Below are 23147 nucleotides of genomic sequence, written 5' to 3'. Positions count from 1 at the left end.
TTTATTAAGTATTCATCGTTTTAGAAACTTATAATTTTTAAAATTTATTTTACATTCGAATATATTTTAAATAATATGTATGTTAAATTTTTAAATATTCAATCATAGGGAACACACACAACGCACGTAATCTGTCACGACCCAATTTCACCTAAAGGTCGTGATGACCCCCAACACTACAGCTAGGCAAGCCAAACTAATAAATTAAATATATATCAATCATTCTTTAATAATTTTCTAGATAATTTATTATTTTTCCTAGCAATATTAATGAAAGTAGAAAAGGTACTGATTAATTTAAATCCAAGAAAAATAATACAAAGCCAAATTCTACCAGTGTGTGTGCCAAGACCTGGTGTCACAAGTGTATGAGCATCTAGTAAGATATACAAAACTCCAAATACTGTCTGAAATAAAATAGACAGAGTGCAAATATAAGAAGAGGCACTGGTAGCTGCAGAATGGCTCAGAAAGACAGCTCACCACTACGCCTCTCGATAACGTGGGTGTGCGATAATAGGTCCTCCACAAGTGCATGTCTCAGATCCTGCACAAAAAGTACAGCATGGGTACGTAAGCAACGTATACCCAGTAAGTATCAAGCCTAATCTCGAAGAGGTAGAGACGAGAGGTCGACTTTGACACTCACTAAGGGGTCAATAATAATAATTAAAATAAAAATAGAATATTTAAATCAACATGATTCGTAGAATTTACGATAATTCTCATTTAACCAACAAAAATAATTAAATTCCTTCAAATGCAACAAATTCCAATCTATTAATTAAATTCACAAGCTGCCATTAAAACATCAAGGTATCGTGTAATTATTATTATTATTAGGCACGATTTCTGCTGAGGTCGTACGACCCGTTCCAGAGTGTCGTGTACACTACCGAGGGACGTAAGGCGCGATCCATAGATGCATCTATTCTGTCAAGGCGTTCGGCCCGCTCCACAAGAAATGAGGACATTTTCTTATGTACCTCCGAAATGAGAGTGTATTTATTATAAGATTAATTCGAGAGCATGAACAATTCTTTTTAACAATTAATTAATTTAAACAGAAAATTAAGTATATGAGATTCCCTTCTTTTACTATCTTTCCCTAACAATTCACAATATATTTCAAATAATTTAATTAAATAAAGAATAAAATTTACACACATAATTCATGCTTTGAGTCCTAAACTACTCGGACTTAGCATAGATAGCAGCTACGTACGGACTCTCGTCACCTCGTGCGTACGTAGCCCCCACAATTAGCAATAATTATTAATTTAATCACATATGGGGTAATTTCTCCCTCACAAGATTAGACACGAGACTTACCTCGTCTTGCTCCAATTTAATCTACTAGTAGACCCTTTCCTCGATTATCCAACTCTGAATGGCTCGAATCTAACCAAAAATAATTCGATACAGTCACCAAAAATTACAGAATCAATTTCATCAGAAAATACTACATTTTCAATAAAAATCCAAAATTAATTAAAAATTCGTCCGTGGGGCCCACGTCTCGGAATCCAGTGAAAGTTACGAAATACGATAACCCATTCAATTACGAGTCCAACTGTACCAGTTTAACTCAAATCCGATTCCGAATCGACACCGAAATCTCACAAATTCTTTTCTATGAGATTTCTAAAATTTTCCAAAATTTCAATCTCAAAACACTAACTAAATGGTGAAAATAATGATATATTCGTGTATATTGACCAAATCCGAGTTAGAATCACTTATCCCAATGTCTTTCCTTGAAAATCTATCAAACATCGCCTCTGCTCAAGCTCCAATTTGTCAAAAATGGAGAATGGGACGAAGTCCCCTCCTTTATATTTCTGCCTAGGCAGCCCTCGGTCCTGCCTCGATCATGGCCTCGATCCTCGGCCTCGATCGTGGCTTCGATCATGGCCCTCGAACATGGGCTTTCGATCGTGACCCTCGAGCCCTGCCTTCGATCATGACCCTTGAGCATGGGCCTTCGATCATGGCCTCGATCTTGGGTCTCGATCCTGGGGTCGACCATGACTTCGATTTCAGCCCCGAATTTCCAGCAGAAAAGCAAATTGCAGCAGCTGTTTTAAGTCAAACTTTTGATCCGTTAACCATCTGAAACTCATCCGAGGCCCTCGGGACCTTAACCAAATATATCAGCAAGTCCTAAAATATCATACGAACTTATTTGAAACCTCAAATCACATAAAACGATGCTAAATCCATGAATCATGCTCCAATTCAAACTTAATGAAACTTAAAATTTTCAACTTCAACATTCCATGTCGAAACCTATCAAATTAAGCTTGATTGATCTCAAAATTTTCACACAAGTCATAAATGACATAACAGAGCTATGAAAATTTTCAGAACTGGATTCCGACTTTGATATCAAAAAGTCAACTCCCCGGTCAAACTTCCAAACTTAAATTCTTATTTTAGCCATTTCAAGCCTAATTTAACTACGGACTTCCAAATAAAATTCCGAACACGCTCCTAAATCCAAAATCACCATACAGAGTTGTTGGAATCATCAAAATTCTTTTCCGGGGTCATTTTCTAAAAATGTTGACCGAAGTCAAACATAGCATTTTAAGGCCAACTTAAGGAACCAAGTGTTCCGATTTTAACCCGCACACTTCCAAATCTCGAACCCATCATCCCCGCAAGTCATAAATTAAGGAAAGCACATACAAGGAGTTTTATTTAGGGGAACGGGGTTCTAAAAGTCAAAATGACCGGTTGGGTCATTACATAATCTATATTTATAGTTTATTAAAAGCATGAAGGTCCTTAGTGAAATGTTGTTCATCTTTTTTACCCTTTAAAAATAGATTTTCTACAAGATAAAACAAATATTTAATTATTTTTCTAATATTTAGGAGTTTAAAATCAACTAATTTTTTTGAAAACAATTTCTTATTTAAACTACATAGAAGGTCCTAATATTTGGGACTTCAAATTCAATTAAAATTTACTTTACTTCAATTCTTTCCTTAAACCAACATTATATCCTTGCGGACTGTCACCGTAACGACCCAACCATTTGTTTTGAGCATTTACGCTCCTATGAACTATTTGAAGTCTTGAATAACCTCCTAGAGGTATTATGACTTGTGTGAATTGTCGATTTTGGTTTTAAGATATTTCGGAGTTAGCTTGGAAGAATGAATTTCATGTTGGAAGTTTAAGTTGAATTTTTGAAAAGTTTGACCGGGGGATGACTTTTTGATATCAGGGTAGGAATTTGATTCTAGAAATTAGAATAGGTCCGTTATTCATTTATGACTTAAGTGCAAAATTTGAGGTCAATCGGACTTGCTTTGCTAGGTTTCGACATCGAATGTAGAATGTTCCGACGTCATTTCTTCGAGAATAAGTGGTATCATATTAAGAAAATGAGTTCCAAATTCAGATTTGATTGAAACATTAGATCCGTATAAAAATTTCGGAGCCATATCAAAAAGAATCGTCAAATTCGGACATCGTATGAGAGAGTTATGCCTATTTCCGTATCGGGAATAATTTTCCGTCGCCGCTAGCGCCAAGGGTAGCGTGGGGCGCTAGCCCTGGCGCTGGAAATTTTTGGGATACTAGAAATGGTACCACAGGCAGCGCCCCACGCTACTTGTTGCGCTCGAAAACGTCAGAGGCTCTATAAACGGGTCTTTTGGCCATTTTTGACATAAAAATAGTTGGGGAGCTCAGTTTGGGCGATTTTCAGAGGCAAACTTCACAAATTGGACTGGAATTCGAGGCGTTCGGAGGCCGAATCGTAAGGAAAAAGGCTTATTGGAATAAATAATTTCTCGGATTGAGGTAAGTAATACTTCTAAACTTGGTTCTGAGGGTGTGAATCCCCGAAATTTGGTATGATATAAATTATTTGGAGGTGACACATACGATAGGTGACGAGCATGTAGACGTGCACCACAGAAATTGTGTCTTGAATAAATCCTGTGCAGTTGTAAAATTAATGAATCATGTTATTATCCGAATATTCTCCTAGTGTTAGGAAATTGAGCTGAGACTCTTATTAAATATCGTGTTTAGGCTATGTGCCAATATTTTGGGACCCATGGGGTCGTGTTGCTGTTGAATTAATTGTTTCAAAAATGTACTTTTCATACTAAGTAATATTTTTCCATTGTGAGAATATTTATGGGATTGAGCTGCGCGACGCAATAGGCTATATTGGCTTTATACATTAGTATTATATAGATCGGGGATGCCCGCCTGCAGCAGGCTTTACAGGCTTTATAGGAATATTATAATAGAATATATTTAATAGAATACTAATTTCTATTAAATAGAATATATTTAATCGACATGATTTATAGGAATAACAATAATTTCCTTAACAAGCAGAGATAATTAATTCTTTCAATTCCAATAATTTTTAATTTATCATTAGCTTCACAAGCTGCAATAAAATATCAAAGTATCGTGTAATTATTATTATTAGATACGATTTCTGCTGAGTTCGTACGGCCCGGTCCAGAGTGTCGTATACACTGCCGAGAAACGTGTGACGCGATCCATAGATGCAACTATACTGCCGAGGCATTCGGTCCGCTCCACAAGAAAGGATGGCATTTTTTTATGAACCTCCGGAATGAGAAGTTATTAATATTAACACGTAGGATGTTCAATCTTTATTAACAATCCAATAATTTACACAAAAATTCGAGTATATGAAGTTTCGATCTTTTACTATTTCCTCAAACAATTTATAATATAATTTCAGTAATTTAAGCAATTAAAAGAGGCAATTATCACAAGTAATTCATGATTTGAGTCCTAAACTACCCGGACTTTAGGAATATTAGTAGCTACGCACGGACTCTTGTCACTTCGTGCGTACGTAGCCCCCACATTTAGTAACAATTATTAATTTAAATCACCTATGGGGTAAATTTCCTCTTACAATATTAGACAAGAGACTTACCTTGTCTCAAAGCCCACTTCCCGGTCAAAATATCGCGAAAAATCTCAATTCGGTGCCGAAAAATCTGAAACTATCCAAAAGTTATATAAAATAATAATACATGCTCAATAATTCGAAATTAGTCTATTGAATAAATTACCCCATCCAAAATGGTAAAATTCTTAAAATTCACCGTGGGTCCACACGCCCGGATTCCGAAAATTTTCGGAGAAAATCGTTACCCATAACCTCAAGAACTCAAATATACCATTTCTATCCAATTCCGTAGCCATTTTCATGGTTAAAATCTAAAAATACTAATTTCTAGGTTTTTTCTTAAAACCCCAAATTTCTACAAATTTCCATGAATTTTCACGCCTAAATTCATATATAAACCAAGTATTTAACTTGCAATAGGTAGGAATCACTTACCTTGACATAGATGATGAAGATGGAGCTCCAAAATCTCTCCTAGGCCGGCTCCCATGAAGGAAATGAGATGAAATGAGCCAAACCCAATTTTGAAAACTTATACACTACCCAGGCGACCCTTCTTCACATTCGCGAGACCCCCATCGCGTTCGCGATGAACAAAATTCTCAAAAGCCATTTTCAAACTCTTCTCAGATAGCCTCTAGTATAATGGTCATAATATTTTGTACTAAACTCCAAATCACAAATAGTTTAACTTTCTGGAAACTAGACATCAAGGACTATAACTTTCATATGTTGATCATTTCCCAGTTTATTGTAGATTGCGAGATATAAGCTTCCAAAGTCAGCCTTTTGCAGTAGAGATTTCCAAACTCTTTCCGGACAGTCTGTAGTGTATCCACCATACCTTTTTGTACACAACTCCAAATGACAAATGGTTTATCTTTCGGAAACCTAGACACCAAGGGCTACAACTTTTATTTTTTAGATCATCTCCAGATTTGTTATAGATTGAGAGATATAAGATTCCGAAGTCAGATGATGGACAACAGAAATTTCTTCTTCGCCCGCGAGAGACTCTTCGCGAACGTGAAGACCAAAGTCCCAGCAGCAAAATCCTTCTTCGCGAACGCGAGAGGCTCCTCGTGAACGCGAAGAACAACACCAGAACCAGCAACCAGCAGCATCATAACATCCAAACTTGGTCCGAAACTACCCCGAATCCCACCCGAGGCCCCCGGGACCCCGTCCAATCGTACCAACCAGTCCAAATACATAACACGAACCTGCTCGAGGCCTCAAATCACATCAAACAATATCAAAATCACGAATCACACCCCAATTCAAGCTTTATGAACTTTATGTCATGACCCAATTTCATCTATAGGTCGTGATGGTACCCAACATTACAGCTAGGCAAGCCAAATAGTAATTTAAACACATATTCAATCCTTTTTTTAAAAAATTTAATCGAATAATTAAACTATTCCTACTTGCAATAATCAAGATAATGTGAAAAGATGTGGTAAATTTAAATTAACCAAGAAAGTAATTAAATCCGAAAATTTTTACTAGTGTGTGTGCCAAGACCTGGTGTCACAAGTGTATGAGCATCTAGTAGATTATACAAAAATTTCAAATACTGTCTCAAATAAAATAGACAGAATAAAAAAAAATTCAGGAAGAGGAACTGGTTGCTGCAGAATGGCTTAGAAGGGCAACTCACCACTAAGCCTCTGGATATCGTGGGTGCGTGCCGATAGGTCTAACTATAGCACCTGTATCAGGTCCTGCACAAAAAGTGCAGCAAGTGTAGCATGAGTACGTAAACAACGTGTACCCAGTAAGTATCAAGCCTAATCTCGAAGAGGTAGAGACGAGATGGCCGACTTTGTCACTCACTAAGGGTCAATAATAATAATGGAAGTAAAACTAGAATATCTAAATCAACATGATTCAGAGAGTTAAAAATAATTTTATTTAACCAGCAGAAATAATTGCATTCCTTCAAATGCAACAATTTCCAATCTATTAATTAAATTCACAAACTGCAATTAAAATAAAAGGTATCGTATAATTATTATTATTAGGCACGATTTTTGCCGAGGTTGTACGGCCCGATCCAGAGTGTCATGTACACTGTCGAGGGACATGCGGCGCGATCCATAGATGCATCTATACTGCCGAGGCGTTCGGCCCGCTCCACAAAAAAGGAGGACATTTTCTTATGTACCTCCAGAAGGAGAGTATATTTATTATAGATTAATTCGAGAGGATGAACAATTTCTTTTAACAAATAAATTAATTTAAGCAGAAAATTAAGTATATAAGATTTCCATCTTTTACTATCTTTCCCTAACAATTCACAATATATATCAATTAAGTTAATTAAATAAAGGATACAATTTACACATATAGTTCATGCTTTGAATCCTAAACTACCCGCACTTTAGCATAGATAGTAGCTATGTACGGACTCTCGTCACCTCATGCGTATGTAGCCCAATAACTGGGCCCTATGCAGTAGAGATTTCCAAACTCTTCCTGGACAGTCTGTAGTGTATCCACCATAACTTTTTGTACACAACACTAAATGCCAAATGGTCTATCTTTCTGAAAACTAGACACCAAGGGCTACAACTTTTATTTTTTTTTATCATCTCCAAATTCATTATAGATTAAGAGATATAAGCTTCCGAAGTCAAACGATAGACAACAGAAATTCCTTCTTCGCGAACGCGAGAGCCTCTTCGCAAATGCAGAGAACAAAGTCCCAGCAGCAAAATCCTTCTTCGCGAATGCAAGAGGCTCCTCCCGAATGCAAAGAACAACACCAGAACCAGCAACCAACAGCATCAAAACATACAAACTTGGTCCGAAACCACCCTGAGGCCCCCGGAATCCCGTCCAATCGTACCAAATCACATCAAACAACATCAAAACCACGAATCGCACCCCAATTCAAGCTTTATGAACTTTAGAACTTCAAACTTCTACATTCGATGCCAAAACCTATCAAATCAAATCCGATTGACCTTGAATTTTGCACACAAGTTATAATTAACATTACAGACCTATTTCAACTTTCGGAATCGGAATCCGACCCCGATATCAAAAAGTCTACTCCCGGTCAAACTTGTTAAAAACCTTTAAATTTCTAGCTTTCGCCAAATGACCCCAAAATAACCTACAGATCTCGAAATTAACATCCAGACGCGCTACTAAGACCAGAATCACCATACAGAGCTATTCCCAGACTCAGAATCTCAAACGAACATCGATAACAATGCAATGCACTTCAACCCAAATTTATGAAATTCTTCTAAAATCCCAACTTTCCGCAATAGGCGCGAAAATGCTCCTGGGTCATCCAAAACCCGATACGATCATACACCCAAGTCCAAATTCATCATACGAACCTATTGGATCCGTCAAATCCCGATTCCGAGGTCGTTTACTAAAAATGTTGACTGAAGTCAGACTCGCCCTTTTTAAAGCCAATTAAGGAACCAAGTGCTCCGATTTCAACCCGAACACTTCCAAATCCCGAACCAACCATCCCCGCAAGTCATAAGTTAGTAAACGCACATACAGGGAGTCTTATTTAGGGGAACAGGGTTCTAACAGCCAAAACAACCGGTTGGGTCGTTACATTCTCTCCCACTTAAATATACGTTCGTCCTCGAACATGCTAAGAACTGCTCCGGAGTTTGCTGAAATTATTGTTTAACACCTTGAGTACCTATCTGTGCTACCACAACTCAGCTGAGCACATTAGCCCGAGTAAATCTGAAGATCCTCCCCTTTATTTAGGCGAATAAGACTTAGAGCCAAATTCCAACATCCGAAATTTTCTATTAGGCCTGCTTCCAACATACGAACACCATTTCAATCACCACACGATGTACAAATACATGATTGTATACTCTCACTGAATTCACACCATGCACCGCATTATTCACATGACCATAATAACATCCTCTGACAACGATAGACAAAATTCCACGAATCCGATGCCCACAACACACTTCATGACACATATAAGTCTTGTCCCAACTCTTGCAATACTGCCACGACGGAAAAGATGTGTAGAAATTCATAACCAACTACATAGTCAACAAATCATTTAGTCCCTCCTCCTGACAGGAACCATTACCTCATTATGAACCAAATAACGATATTTTCTCTTTAATATGCCTCGTATAAATCTGATCGCATTGATCCCAGGTCCAAAAATCTCGCCTCACCCAATACAAGTCATTCCGGTAATAAGCCACAACAATCACTATGAAAAGTCTCATATGATGCCACCATGTGCCAAATAGCCACAAACTCGAATGTGATACATAAGGAATAATAAACTCTGGAAAGAACTACTCAACCCATGTAGCAATTTAAATGACCAAAAAGGTGTTATGAACCTTCCTCAGAACATGAGAAATAAGACACGCAAGAATAGATATTGGGAACTGTACTCAACATCATACTGTTGCGGCGTGCACCCCCAATCCACAAATGATACCGTTGCGGCGTGCAACACAATCTAAACAACATACCTGTGGCAGCATGCCACCCGATCCACACATGACACTAAATAGGGAAGTACCCATCAAGCCAAAACGCCTATACCTACGAAATACCCAATTGTCAACCATAAGGATGCTAAGTGCACAATACCATTAGATAGCGCCATACGCTACAAAACTCAAGCATGACTAAGGTGCAATAAATGACATGCATCTTGAGAGCCATCCTGCTCATATAACACCCAAACTATACGAGATCTCAATACGAGTGCAAATAATCAAACCGCCTCACAACCCACATGGCACAATAGAGACCACACAGAAAGGCCAACAACAGAAATAACATCCAAGGCCCGAAGACTTCTCCGAAAATAGCGTTATGCTGAAATGAACATATCCAGCCTGATATAGAGCCCACATTCATATTTAGATCCATCCACGGACCTTAAGCCGATTTCTGATCGTACAGCACTAGGCTAATAACTTTTCAAGGATCCACAATAACAATATTTCCCATGACACACAAGAACAACCGTCAAATCCGAAACAAACTTTCACATTCCAAAACCAAATAAACCAGGCGCCCTTCGGGCATAAATTCTCACATTAGTGATAGTACCATAATCTCCATACTTGGTTTTAAATCTGTTAATCAATCGAGTGACTACATGTCACGCTTATACAATCTGCTCGTGGTGTACACTCCCACGACCTTCCGCACCAGGTAACAAAGTTTGCACATCCAGACCACCAGTCATACAGTGTTGTAAAGCGAATCAAAAGTCCGTAAATCAGTACACAAAGCTTATTACACATGACACCGATATTAGTGACGCTAAAGACAATACCAACTCACTCTAAACATCTGAATCCTTCCCTGCTCATCTGAGCTAGTGACATCCCTGCCAACACTGGATTGCAACCTTGATCCTCAACTTTCAAATTTCATGCCGCTCACCGCACCTATCTCACCAATGCGCGAAAACTCAAGAATTTCATCATAACTCCTAAATCACTAATAGGATACACACTTCATCATATAGAAACCTTTCACTTTACTCGTTTCGGAAGAACCATAGCAATACGTGACTGATTTCCCATAATCACAAAAAAATGCAAACCTCAAGTCATGATCTAAGCTCCCATAATTCTTCCGGGATCCATTTACATGAACAAGCCATTCGAATCAAATACCTCTTAAGTTAACCAAGTGGTGGTGGCGCTCCTGCCCAAGTGTACAACCACAAACTACATGTATAACTTAACATGCTGAAGGAACTGATCATTGCCACCATCATGCCAATTCAACCATTTCTAACCGATCCGACTGCTTCTAATTTTACCCTAGACTTTTCTTAGAAATAATAATAGCTCCATTTAAATTATATCGAACTCAATCCGCACTCGCCCTGGGTGACTCCATTTCACGAGCCCACATTGCCTCAAAACCCACGAACTAACTCATACCCTTATTGTGCGCACATTCGTATCTTCAACTGGTCCCATTGTGATAATTCCTCTATGAATCCGAAGTCACTTTCTTCCATTCCTCCAATGCTACACTACAACGCAAAGATAACGTAGAACACTCCAAGCCTCTTTCATAATCTGCCGCAAAAGCTAGATGCTTAACCATACTACGGACTCAAAATCCTTAGGCACCACACTTAAATTTTTGAATCCACTAAGACCGTTGTTGAGAGTCACCCACTCTGACTTATCCCCAAATATAATCAAACTCCAAAGACCTGCTAGCACATGAACACCCTCTCAAAGAAGCACCCTGCTGGATCACTTTCTTTGCACATTACCTCCACACGAAGCATAAACCCTAAGCCTTCAAAGCCTGAACATGAATCGATAAAGCCAATTACAGCACACATTCTTCAAATCCTTTGCTCAATTTACCACTGATGTTCTTTTTCCTTAGTCGCAATAACCTACAACATGCCGATAACCAGAAACCTCACAAGTACATAACCATACAATCCAATCGTAGACGGTGGGGCTCTCCCACTTAGCTCGAAGCTACAATTTCATAACCCTAGAACCTGCCAAGATTCCTTCTTCTTCGTTAACATGACCTCGCACAATTGACCCGCTGAATTCCTCCAAATCTTCTTGTTAACCATTTCATGAACGCTCTGGATCCCTAGCCATATTCACATGTTCGACCTCATACCGGGTAGCTAGTAGAATTCTTCGCAGAAGCTTCGTCAACACCATGCAACCGTTAACCTGCTCACCAGAAATAACCCACATGTGGAAATTCCATGCCGACATCTTCCAACAATGCTGCACCAAGTACAATTTCTATGAAGTCCTTAAACCAATCTGAGCCCGTGCTCATTCACCAGCTATACAAGTTCTTTCACTCCTTATTGACATTACAAAAATTACGACAGTACTTCCCAACCCGAAGTCATGTTGCATTCCTCTTCATATTAAGCAAACTCATTTCTGTCGCATCCAATCTCCCCCTAGTATAACAGTCAACATTCCAAATTAAGTTCGTAGACCTAGTCACTGTCCACCATGAATCCCAAATCACTCTAAACGTTTCTCAAGGAGTATAGTGATTCTACCACATAACCCATATGATACTCTGTCACTCTCCCACTTTGGTTAAACCTTCTCCTTTAAGCAACTACTAGACTCCTGTTTTCTTACACTTGGCCTTCTAGAAGTTTAACCACCGCAAGACACCTCTCACATGTCCTTCCTTATTCCTCGCTACCCAGTTGTTTCCTTAAATAGAAATTCATCTCTGTAGCACCTGAACCAATAGATCGCCGCCAACTCTAAATCTCCCCGAAGATCATCGTCCTTGTGCTATCAACATTAGGATCACCAATTTGATCCTAATCCACAGCACACTGCGACCCCTAACAGCCGCTTCCCCGGCACCATTCACAATACTCTGCCCCAAAGGCGAATTGAAGAGGACCATAACAACGGCGAACTTAACACATTCCATCAAGGACGACGTCACCACATCAGAGATGAAAAATTCCACCATGCTCGAAAATACCAAGTGTCGTTACCCCCATCGACCTAAACCTAAGAATTCATAGTCTGTTTGCCTTTTCTTCGCCGGAAATAAAATACTGAATCTTTGAATCATGCATTGAGTAAAACATCCTTTCAAGTCATTCACTGCCTTGACGCATAGACAAGCATCCTACCATTGCACAACACTGTGCGATAGCAACACACGAATCATCATAACAATCAATTCCCAATCTGGAAACCTTAGGTAATACTGATACTGAGCTGAAACGATAGAACGACATCCCACAAGGCGACGACAATAGTCCAATCAAATACGCAGGGAGAAACATCCTGCACCACATCTGTAGTACCATTAAAATTCCGCAATTCTTAATTGATAACAAGAGCTTCACGTCGCATAAGATTGAATAGGAAAGAAACACAAACATAAGCCTCAAAGGAATCAAATCGCATGACGAGGGATCAAGAAAAGGAAATGCTCCTGATAGCCCTGTAGCCTCTCGAAGGTAAGTACAGACGTTTCCGTACCAATCCGCAAGACTTTTCTAGACTTGCTCATGACTCGTGAGACCTACGTGAACCTAGGGCTCTGATACCATGTTGTCACGATCCAAAATCCATTAAGGTCATGATGGCGCCGGACACCACTGTTAGGCAAGCCAATAATAAATACAAAATTGGGTTCTCATTTTTTTATTACTTTTAAAATTATATTTTTCTTTAATATACATAGTAAATAATGGGGATTTACAGAGTAAATAATAATACTTTTAACAAATTCAATACAGAAAAATCCGAAATCCTCCCAAAACGCGGTGTCACAAGTGCATGAGCATTTACTAGGGAGTTGAAATAAAATACAACATCTGTCCGGAATACAAATTATACAGGAAAAATATAAATAACTCTGAAGGAAACTCTGTTGGCTGCGGATCATATTTTAGAATGCAGCTCACCTAAGTCCCCGCATTTTAACCACACCTATGCGCCCACAAGACCGCTAGACATATATGTACCTGCACAATAAAAATGTGCAGCAAGTGTAGAGTGAGTACGAAAATAACGTGTACCCAGTAAGTATCAAGCCTAATCTCGAAGAAGTAGTAACGAGAGGTCGACTTTGACACTCACTAAGGGTCAATAATATTATAATAGAATATTTTTAATTGACAACATTTATAGGAATAATAGTAATTTTCTTAACAAGCAGAGATAATTAATTCTTTCAATTTCAATAATTTTCAATTTATCAATTAGCTTCACAAGCTGCAATAAAATATCAAAGTATCATGTAATTATTATTATTAAGCACGATTTCTATTGAGGTCGTATGGCCCGGTCCAGAGTGTCGTGTACACTGCTGAGGGACGTGCGGCGCGATCCATAGATGCATCTATACTCCCGAGGTATTCGGCCCTCTCCACAAGAAAGGAGAACATTTTCTTATGAACCTCCGGAATGAGAGGTTATTAATATTAACACGTAGGATATTCAATCTTTATTAATAATCCAATAATTTACACAAAAAATCGAGTATATGAAGTTTTGATCATTTACTATTTCCTCAAATAATTTATAATATAATTCCAGTAATTTAAGCAATTAAAAGAGGCAATTATCACAAGTAATTCATGATTTGAGTCCTAAACTCTCGTCACTTCGTGCGTATGTAGCACCCATAATTAGCAACAATTATTAATTTAAATCACTTATGGGATAAATTCTCTCTTACAAGGTTAGACAAGAGACTTACCTTGTCTCAATGCCCACTTCCCGATCAAAACCTCGCGAAAAATCTCAATTCAGTGCCGAAAAATCCGAAACTAACCAAAAGTTATATAAAATAATTAATACATGCTCAATAATTCAAAATTAGACTATTGAATAAATTACCCTATCCAAAATGGTAAAATTCCTAAAATTCACCCTGGGCCCAAGTGCCCGGATTCCGGAAACATTCAGAGGAAATCGTTACCCATAACCTCAAGAACTCAAATATGCCATTTCTATCCAATTCCATAGCCATTTTCGTGGTTAAAATCCAAAAATATCAATTTCTAAATTTTTCTTCAAAACCCCAAATTTCTACAAATTTCCATGAATTTTCACGCCTAAATTCGTATATAAACCAAGTATTTAACTTGCAATAGGTAGAAATCACTTACCTTGACATAGATGATGAAGATGGAGCTCCAAAATCGCTCCTAGGTCGGCTGCCATGAAGGAAATGAGATGAAATGAGCCAAACTCATTTTTGCAAACTTATACACTGCCTAGGTGACCCTTCTTCGTGTTCGCGATGAACAAAATTCTCAAAAGCCATTTTCAAACTCTTCTCAGACAGCCTCTAGTATAATGGTCATAATATTTTGTACAAAACTCAAAATCACAAATAGTTTAACTTTATGGATACTAGATATCAAGGGCTATAACTTTCATATGTTGATCATCTTCCAATTCATTGTAGATTGAGAGATATAAGCTTCCAAAGTCAACCTTGTGCAGTAGAGATTTAAAAACTCTTTCCGGACAATCTGTAGTATATCCACCATAACTTTTAGTACAAAACTCCAAATGACAAATGGTTTATCTTTCGGATTACTAGACACCAAGGTATACAACTTTCATTTTTGGATCATCTCCAGATTCGTTATAGATTGAGAGATATAAGCTTCCGAAGTCAGACAATGGACATCAGAAATTCCTTCTTCGCGAATGCGAAGAACAAAGTCCCAACAGCAAAATCCTTCTTCGCGAACGCGAAGAACAACACCAGAACCAGTAACCAACAATATCAAAACACCCAAACTTGGTCTGGAATCACCCTAAGGCCCCCGGGACCCCGTCCAGTCGTACCAACCAGTCCCAATACATAACACGAACCTACTCGAGGACTCAAATCACATCAAACAACATCAAAACCACGAATCACACCCCAATTCAAGATTTATGAACTTTATGTCATGACCCAATTTTACATATAGGTCGTGATGACGCCCAATACTACAGCTAGGCAAGCCAACTAGTAATTTAAACACATATTCAATCCTTTTTTAAAACAATTAACCGAATAATTAAACTATTCCTACTTGCAATAATCAAGATAATGTGAAAAGATCTGGTAAATTTAAAATAACCAAGAAAGTAATTAAATCCGAAACATTCTACTAGTGTGTGTGCCAAGACCTGGTGTCACAAGTGTTTAAGCATCTAGTAGATTATACAAAAATTCTAAATACTGTCTGAAATAAAATAGAGAGAATAAAAAAAATTCAGGAAGATGAACTGGTTGCTGCAGAATGGAAACTCACCACTAAGACTCTGGATATCGTGGGTGCGCGCCGATAAGTCCAACTATAGCACATGTATCAGGTCCTGCACAAAACGTGTAGCAAGTGTAGCATGGGTACGTAAACAACGTATACCCAGTAAGTATCAAGCCTAATCTCGACGAAGTAGAGACGAGATGGCCGACTTTGATACTCACTAAGGGTTAATAATAATAATAGAAGTAAAACTAGAATAACTAAATCAACATGATTTACAGAGTTAGCAATAATTTTATTTAACCAGTAGAAATAATTAAATTCCTTCAAATGCAACAATTTCCAATCTATTAATTAAATTCCCAAACTGCAATTAAAATAAAATGTATCGTATAATTATTATTATCAGGCACGATTTCTGCCGAGGTCATACGGCCCAATCCAGAGTATCATGTACACAGTCGAGGGACGTGCGGCACGATCCATAGATGCATCTATACTGCCGAGGCGTTCGGCCCGCTCCAAAAGAAAGGAGGATAATTTTTTATGTACCTTCGGAAGGAGAGTATATTTATTATAGATTAATTCGAGAGGATGAATAATTTATTTTAACAAATAAATTAATTTAAGCACAAAATTAAGTATATAAGATTTTCATCTTTTACTATCTTTCCCTAACAATTCACAATATATATCAATTAAGTTAATTAAATAAAGGATGCAATTTACACACATAGTTCATGCTTTGAATCCTAAACTATCTGGACTTTAGCATAGATAGTAGCTACGTACGGACTCTCATCACCTCATGCGCATGTAGTCCCCACAATTAATAACAATTATCAATTAAATCACCTATGGGGTAAATTTCCCCTCACAAGATTAGAGAAGAGGCTTACCTTGTCTCAAAATCTACTTTCCGATAAAAATGTCGCGTAAAAACCTCAATTCGATGCCGAAAAATCCGAAACTATCCAAAAGTTATATAAAATAATTAATACATGTTCAATAATTCGAAATTCACCTATTAAATAAATTACCCTATCCAAAATGGTAAAATTTTTAAAATTCACACCCGGCCCACATGCCCGAATTCCAAAAAAATTCGGATGCAAACCTACGTGATCGCGAGCCTTCTCACGAATTTTTAGATTAAAATATTACCCATAATCTCAAAAACTCAAATATATAATTTCTATCCAATTCCATAACCATTTTCGTGGTTAAAATCTCATTTTTATACAAATCTAGGTTTTTCATCTAAACCCTTGATTTCTAAGATTTACCGGTTATAATCTACCCATAATCTATGTATTTAACTCAAGGTGTGTAGAATTAACTTATCTCTAAGTTGTTAGTTGAAATTCCCTCTCAAAAAACTCTGAAATCGCCCAAACATGAAAAAACAACGGACAAAATGGACTGAGCTTCTTCCGTTTTAAGGTTCTGTCCAAGCAGGTTTTTCGCAGCTGCGAAGGAGTGACCGCACCTGCGGCTTCTCACCTGCGGAAGTTCCTCGTAGGTGCGAGTTTCACTCGCCTGGACCAGCTTCGCATCTGCGCGTTCGTAGGTGCGCCCAAATTTCCGCACCTGCGGTGGCAGAGCTGCTCCGCCTCTTCGCACCTGCGGCTGCCTGATAGTAGGCTATAACTATGTAGTTTAGCTACTATTTGCAATCTAACATAGCTGCACTTTATTGATATTTGAATGTTAAATGATAACAAATTGCTCTAATTAAGAACTTTATGCTTTGCAGGAGCAATTCCGGGCTATGAGGACATTAAAGAGTGTTTTGGAGCTAATATGGAGTATTGAAGGCCAATTGTAGCTTAGTGCGCTTAAAAAGAAGAATAAAAACAATGCTGCAGAAAATCCTTCAGGTGCGCGGTCTATGCGCGGCCGCGCACTGGGCCGCGCATGTCAGGCAAAAACTGGCCAAAATTCGCGGTCGATGCGCGGTTGATGCGCGGTTGCACACGTGCTTCCGAGAAAAATCGTCCAAGGCCAATTTTGTAATTTGAGAGGCGACTAACCTTGACCTATATGAAGCCCAGCTCGCCCAAAAAGAGGGTATCTCTGTTTTTAGAAGAATTTTGGAGGCAAGAACACAAAAGGAGCAAGACAGAGAATTCTCTTACTAGTTTTTCATCTTCTTCTTCTTAATTCCATTGTTGGTTATGACTTTTTATATTGTAATCGTGCATAGTAGTATGAGTAGCTAAACCCGTCATCTAGGGTTGATGGAACTAATTGTTGGATGAAGTCTTCATTACGTTTTGATATAATTGAGCCGTTTTTACTCTATAATTGTTCAACTATGTGTTTCTTGTGATTAATTGAAAGGGCCCTTGATTAATCGTGTCTAGTTGTCTAGTGTTGCTTGAGAAAGAACACTTGATTAGATTGTTGTTGAACAACGCCACTTTTCAGTAAGTTAAGAGATTAATTACTTGAATTTAAAAGCGGGATTAGAGATAGCGAAGCTTTGGTGTGATATTTATGAGTTGTACAAATTGTCAACTTGAGTAGTTCGAGAGAATGCTTCTAGTAAATTATCATAATTAATCGAGAGATAAGTCTGATAAGCAAGATCATCTTTATAGAGTGTTATGACGTGATTATAGCTAACGTGTCAGGAATTACTCCGACAATTGGGGAAATCAATAGCCCTAGATTCTTTTACCCTTGAATTCAACTTCATTCTTGCTTATTGATAGCTTTTATTGTCATTTTCCTTAGTTAAATAATTTTTATTAATTATCAAATAAAATCTTGAACTCTAAAAATTGTCTGAGCTTATCATTAGCGATACTAAAAGTTGTAGCAAATAGGTTAGTTCCCTGTGGGATTCGACTCCGGACTCTTGAACTGGATTATTTTTGCAGTGACCGCTTAGTCCTTTTTATAAGGCATAGTTGGGTGTGATCAAATTTTGGCGCCGTTGCCGGGGAGCTAACAATGTTATTTATTACAACTTGGAAGAATTGCTAGGATTTTCAGTTTAGATCAATTTTCTGTGGTGTTAAAAATATTTCCATTGAAATTCTCACTTTTGAACTCTTCTGTGATTCAGGTGCATGCCTAGAATCTCCTTGAGAACTGGTGAACTTTTTGAAGGACTCTTAGATACCGAGAAAGCATTCAGGGTATTGAATCGGGCTAACAAGAAGGGCAAACAGCTAAAACAAGACAAACAATTCAAAATTGAAATGGACGACGTCGAGTACGTCAACGAGAACAGTAGGAATGATCGAGTTGACCCAAACATCGGAGTGGTAGCACCTCTTGTGCCGGAAGCTGCTCTATATGATTGGGCACAACCAACTACTGATAACCTGGCCACTGCAATTGCAGTCCCTCCGATACAAGCGGAGACGTTTCAGATTACCAACAACATGCTACACTTGCTATAGAATAAAGGGCTATTCTCTAGTTCGTACATTAAAGACCCACAACAACATCTGAAGAACTTTCTATCAATTTGTGTCAATCAAAGACAACCGAATGTGACTCCTAAAGCAATCAGATTATTACTGTTCCTATTCTCAGTGACTGGGGAGGCTCAAACTTGGCTGAATTCACTCCCAATAAACTCCATTGCTACTTGGGAGGAACTAGTCAAGCAGTTCTTAAACAAGTTCTATCCACACAACAAAACTGCGAGGCAAATTGATGAGATATCGCAATTTAGGCAGAAACTGACTGAAACTTTGCAGAAAACCTGGGAGAGGTTTAAGGGTATGCTAGTGAAGTGTCCACACCATGGCATTCCAGATCATATGCTAGGACAGATATTCTATATGGCTTTGGCTGACGGTCTGAAGGTCAATGTAGATGCTTCAGCTGGAGGTGCATTCTTGAGCAAAACATTCACAGAGTGCAAGATTCTTCTTGACAAGATGGCTGGATGATGAGAGATACAACACTCACTCCAATAGTACATTCTGTTGCTCTTGACCCAAACAATACAAATGCAAAAACCATAGCCACTCTCATGACCCAGATGAGCTTATTGATAAAGAAAATTGATGAGATGGGTACGAAACAGGTGCACATTGTTGATACTACAAATGGAGGCCTATGCACTCCCTGCATAAATCAGTCATATGTTTGCTCGTGGAGTGGAGAGAATGATAACCAGGGCTTCAGAGAAGACATGAATTACGCCAATAATTTTGGGGGTCATAGGCAAGGTGGACAGCAATGGGGACCTCAAAATCAGTAGTACTGACCAACCCAACAACAATACAATACCATTCCAGGGGGAGCACGACCACAAGGCCAAGTCGTGCCTTATCAAAGGCAGCATGGCTACAATCAGCAGCACCAACAATAGTTGGCTTACCAACCGCCTCATCAACAGCAGGATAGTAGTATGATAGAAATCAAGGGCATGCTGCAACAACTCATTGGGACAAATGGAAAGATGCAAGAAAAGTTGGCCTCACATGATTCGGCTATTAAAGGCATTGAAACTCAATTAGGCCAGTTATCTATGGCCTTGAACAATCGCCCACAAAGAACGTTGCCTGCAGACACAAACATCAATCCAAAGGAGCAGAACCCAAATCAACTAATGGCAGTGAGTCTCAGGAATAGAAGGGATTTAGATAGAGAGCAAGAAGTTGCTCAATATAGGAGAGACGCAGTGCTAATTACTCCAGTGACATTAGAGACCGACGAGTCAACAGAGCTCACAGAAGTTGTAATTGAACATGCACAAGTGGACAAAGGCAAGGAGAAGGAATTTGAACAACTCACAGAACAGGTGGTGGAAAAGGCTCCTAATAAAGAAAAGACACCAAGCAGTGGGCAGAAGCTAACTCCTGCACCATTCCCTCAAAGGTTGGCAAAGCAAAAGAAAGATGATCAATATAGGAAATTCATGGAAAAGCTTAAACAAATTCAATTGAATATTCCGCTGATGGACGCTTTGAGGGAAATGCCAGGTTATGCAAAAATGATGAAGGATCTGATGTCTCGAAAATCTGACTTCCAGGACCTGTCTACTGTAACTCTAACTCAAACTTGCAGCATGGTAGTGACAAGACCTATGGCTCAAAAATTGTCTGATCCCGGTAGTTTCACTATCCCATGCACAATTGGAAGTTATGCTTTTGCTAAAGTATTGTGTGACTTAGGAGCCAGTATCAACTTGATGCCTTTGGCAATCTACATAACATTAGGCATTGGCAGAGCTATACCGACCTCAATGTTGTTGCAACTAGCTGATCGCACAGTCAAAAGGCCGACAAGAATTCTGGATGATGTGCTCGTCCAAGTGGGGAAGTTTTTATTTCCAGCTGATTTCGTTATTCTTGATTTTCAAGTTGACGAAGAAATACCAATAATTTTGGGGAGGCCGTTCTTAGCTACTAGGAGAGCATTGATCGACTGTGAGACTGGAGAGTTAAAAATGAGGTTTAATAATGAGAAAATAATATTGAATGTTCAACAATCTATGAGGAGGCCCAGCAGATTTGCAAATTTTTCACTAGTGGAGGCGGTGGATGTAATACTACAAGAGGAGGATGAGACCCTTAATGTCAGAGATCTATTAGAAGCTTTCTTGATGAATTTGGAAGATGTGGATGGTGTAAGTTGGCAGAGTGGGTCATTGCTCTCGAAGGTCAAGGGTTCTGGAAACGGGAACCCCAGTTCAAGCCATTACAGTTAGAAGAAAGGGCAACACCGCCTGCGAAGCCATCAATAGTGGAGCCACCACAATTGGACCTAAAATCGCTTCCAGCTCACCTCAGGTACGCTTTCTTAAGGCCTAACTCTAATTAACCTATTATTATCTCATCCGGTTTGTTAGCTTTGCAGGTAGAACAACTCCTTCAGGTGTTACAGGAATGTAAGACTGCTATTAGTTGGACCATGACAGATATAAAGGGTATCAGCCCGACCTTTTGTATGCACAAGATTCTCTTGGAAGAGGGGCACAAACCATCCAGAGAACATCAAAGAAGGCTGAACCCGAACATGAAAGAAGTGGTGAAGAAAGAAGTGATCAAGTGGTTATATGCGGGTATCATCTTCCCCATCTTTGACAGTAACTGGGCCAGCCCAGTTCAGTGTGTGCCAAAGAAGGGTGGAATGATAGTCGTGCAAAATGAGAATAATGAGTTGATCTCGATTCGTACAGTCACGGGTTGGCGAATTTTCATGGATTATAGAAAACTGCACACAGCCACCCAGAAAGACCATTTCCCCTTGCCATTCATTGACCAAATGTTGGATAGGTTGTCTGGGCGGTCTCACTTCTGCTTTTTGGATGGATATTCGGGATACAATCAGATCTCAATAGCCCTTGAACATAGAGAGAAAACATCCTTTACTTGTATGTATGGCATATTTGCCTTTCGGAGAATGCAATGCACCGGCTACATATCAGAGGTGTATGTTAGCCATTTTCACTTATATGGTTGAAGATATTATGGAAGTCTTTATGGATGATTTCTCAGTGGTGGGGGATTCATTCGAAGACTGTCTTCACAATTTAAGGAGAGTGCTAAAAAGGTGTGTGGAGACAAATTTAGTGCTGAACTGGGGAAAGTGCCATTTTATGGTATAAGAAGGTATAGTGTTAGGGCATCGAGTGTCCAGTAAAGGTTGAGGTCGACCATGCTAAGTTTGACGTGATTGAGAAGTTGCCACCGCACACTTCGGTCAAGGCAGTGAGAAGTTTCCTTGGGCACACCAGGTTCTATAGGCGATTTATAAAAGATTTCTCTAAAATTGATAACCCCTTATGTAAACTCCTTGAAAAGGATCATCCCTTTCTGTTCTCTGATGATTGCAGGTTAGCATTTGAGGAGCTGGAGAAGAGACTGGTAAATTCACCAATCATCGTTGCATCCAACTATGTGCAGCCGTTCGAGCTCATATGTGACGCAAGTGACTATGCTATAGGAGCAGTCCTGGGGCAGCAAAAGGACAAGATAGTGCACCTAATTTACTATGCAAGCAGAACGCTAAGCGGTGGATAACTTAATTATACCGCGACTGAGAAAGAGATGTTGGCTGTGGTGTTTGCATTCGACAAATTTATGTCTTATTTGATTGGTTGAAAAGTGATTGTTTATACTGACCATGCAACACTTAGGTACTTGATAGCAAAGAAGGAGTCAAAGCCACGCTTGATCTGTTGGGTTCTATTGCTACAGGAATTTCGATTTGGAGATCCGCGATAGGAAAGGGACAGATAACCAAGTGGCAGACCACCTTTCAAGGTTGGAGGGAGCTGAAAAGAAAGTAGAGGTTGAAGATATAACTGAGACATTCCCGGATGAACAATTACTAGCAGTGGCAATTGAGGAGACTCCATGGTATGCTGATATTGCTAATTATTTGGCAAGCGATATTGTACCTTATGAACTCTCTTCTTATTACTGGGATGAACCTTTACTTTTTAAAATATGTGTAGATAACATGATCCGGAGGTGTATCCCCGAGAAAGATCAATCTTCTATTTTGCAGCCT

The 23147-nt window shown here is 38.8% G+C and overlaps 1 non-coding gene across 1 annotated transcript; it reads right to left on the bottom strand.

Annotated features, from left to right (window-relative positions):
• Window positions 1-19324: 19324 nt before the first annotated feature.
• On the bottom strand, window positions 19325-19431 carry LOC142167683 (small nucleolar RNA R71). The gene has a single exon (XR_012697771.1). It is a non-coding gene; the product is annotated as a small nucleolar RNA R71 (small nucleolar RNA).
• Window positions 19432-23147: the final 3716 nt, after the last annotated feature.

Source organism: Nicotiana tabacum, chromosome 12, assembly GCF_000715075.1.
Source record: "Nicotiana tabacum cultivar K326 chromosome 12, ASM71507v2, whole genome shotgun sequence".
NCBI classification, from domain to species: Eukaryota; Viridiplantae; Streptophyta; class Magnoliopsida; order Solanales; family Solanaceae; genus Nicotiana; species Nicotiana tabacum.
Note: the sequence above shows the minus strand (reverse complement) of the source record. Positions and strands in the feature narration are given on the sequence as shown.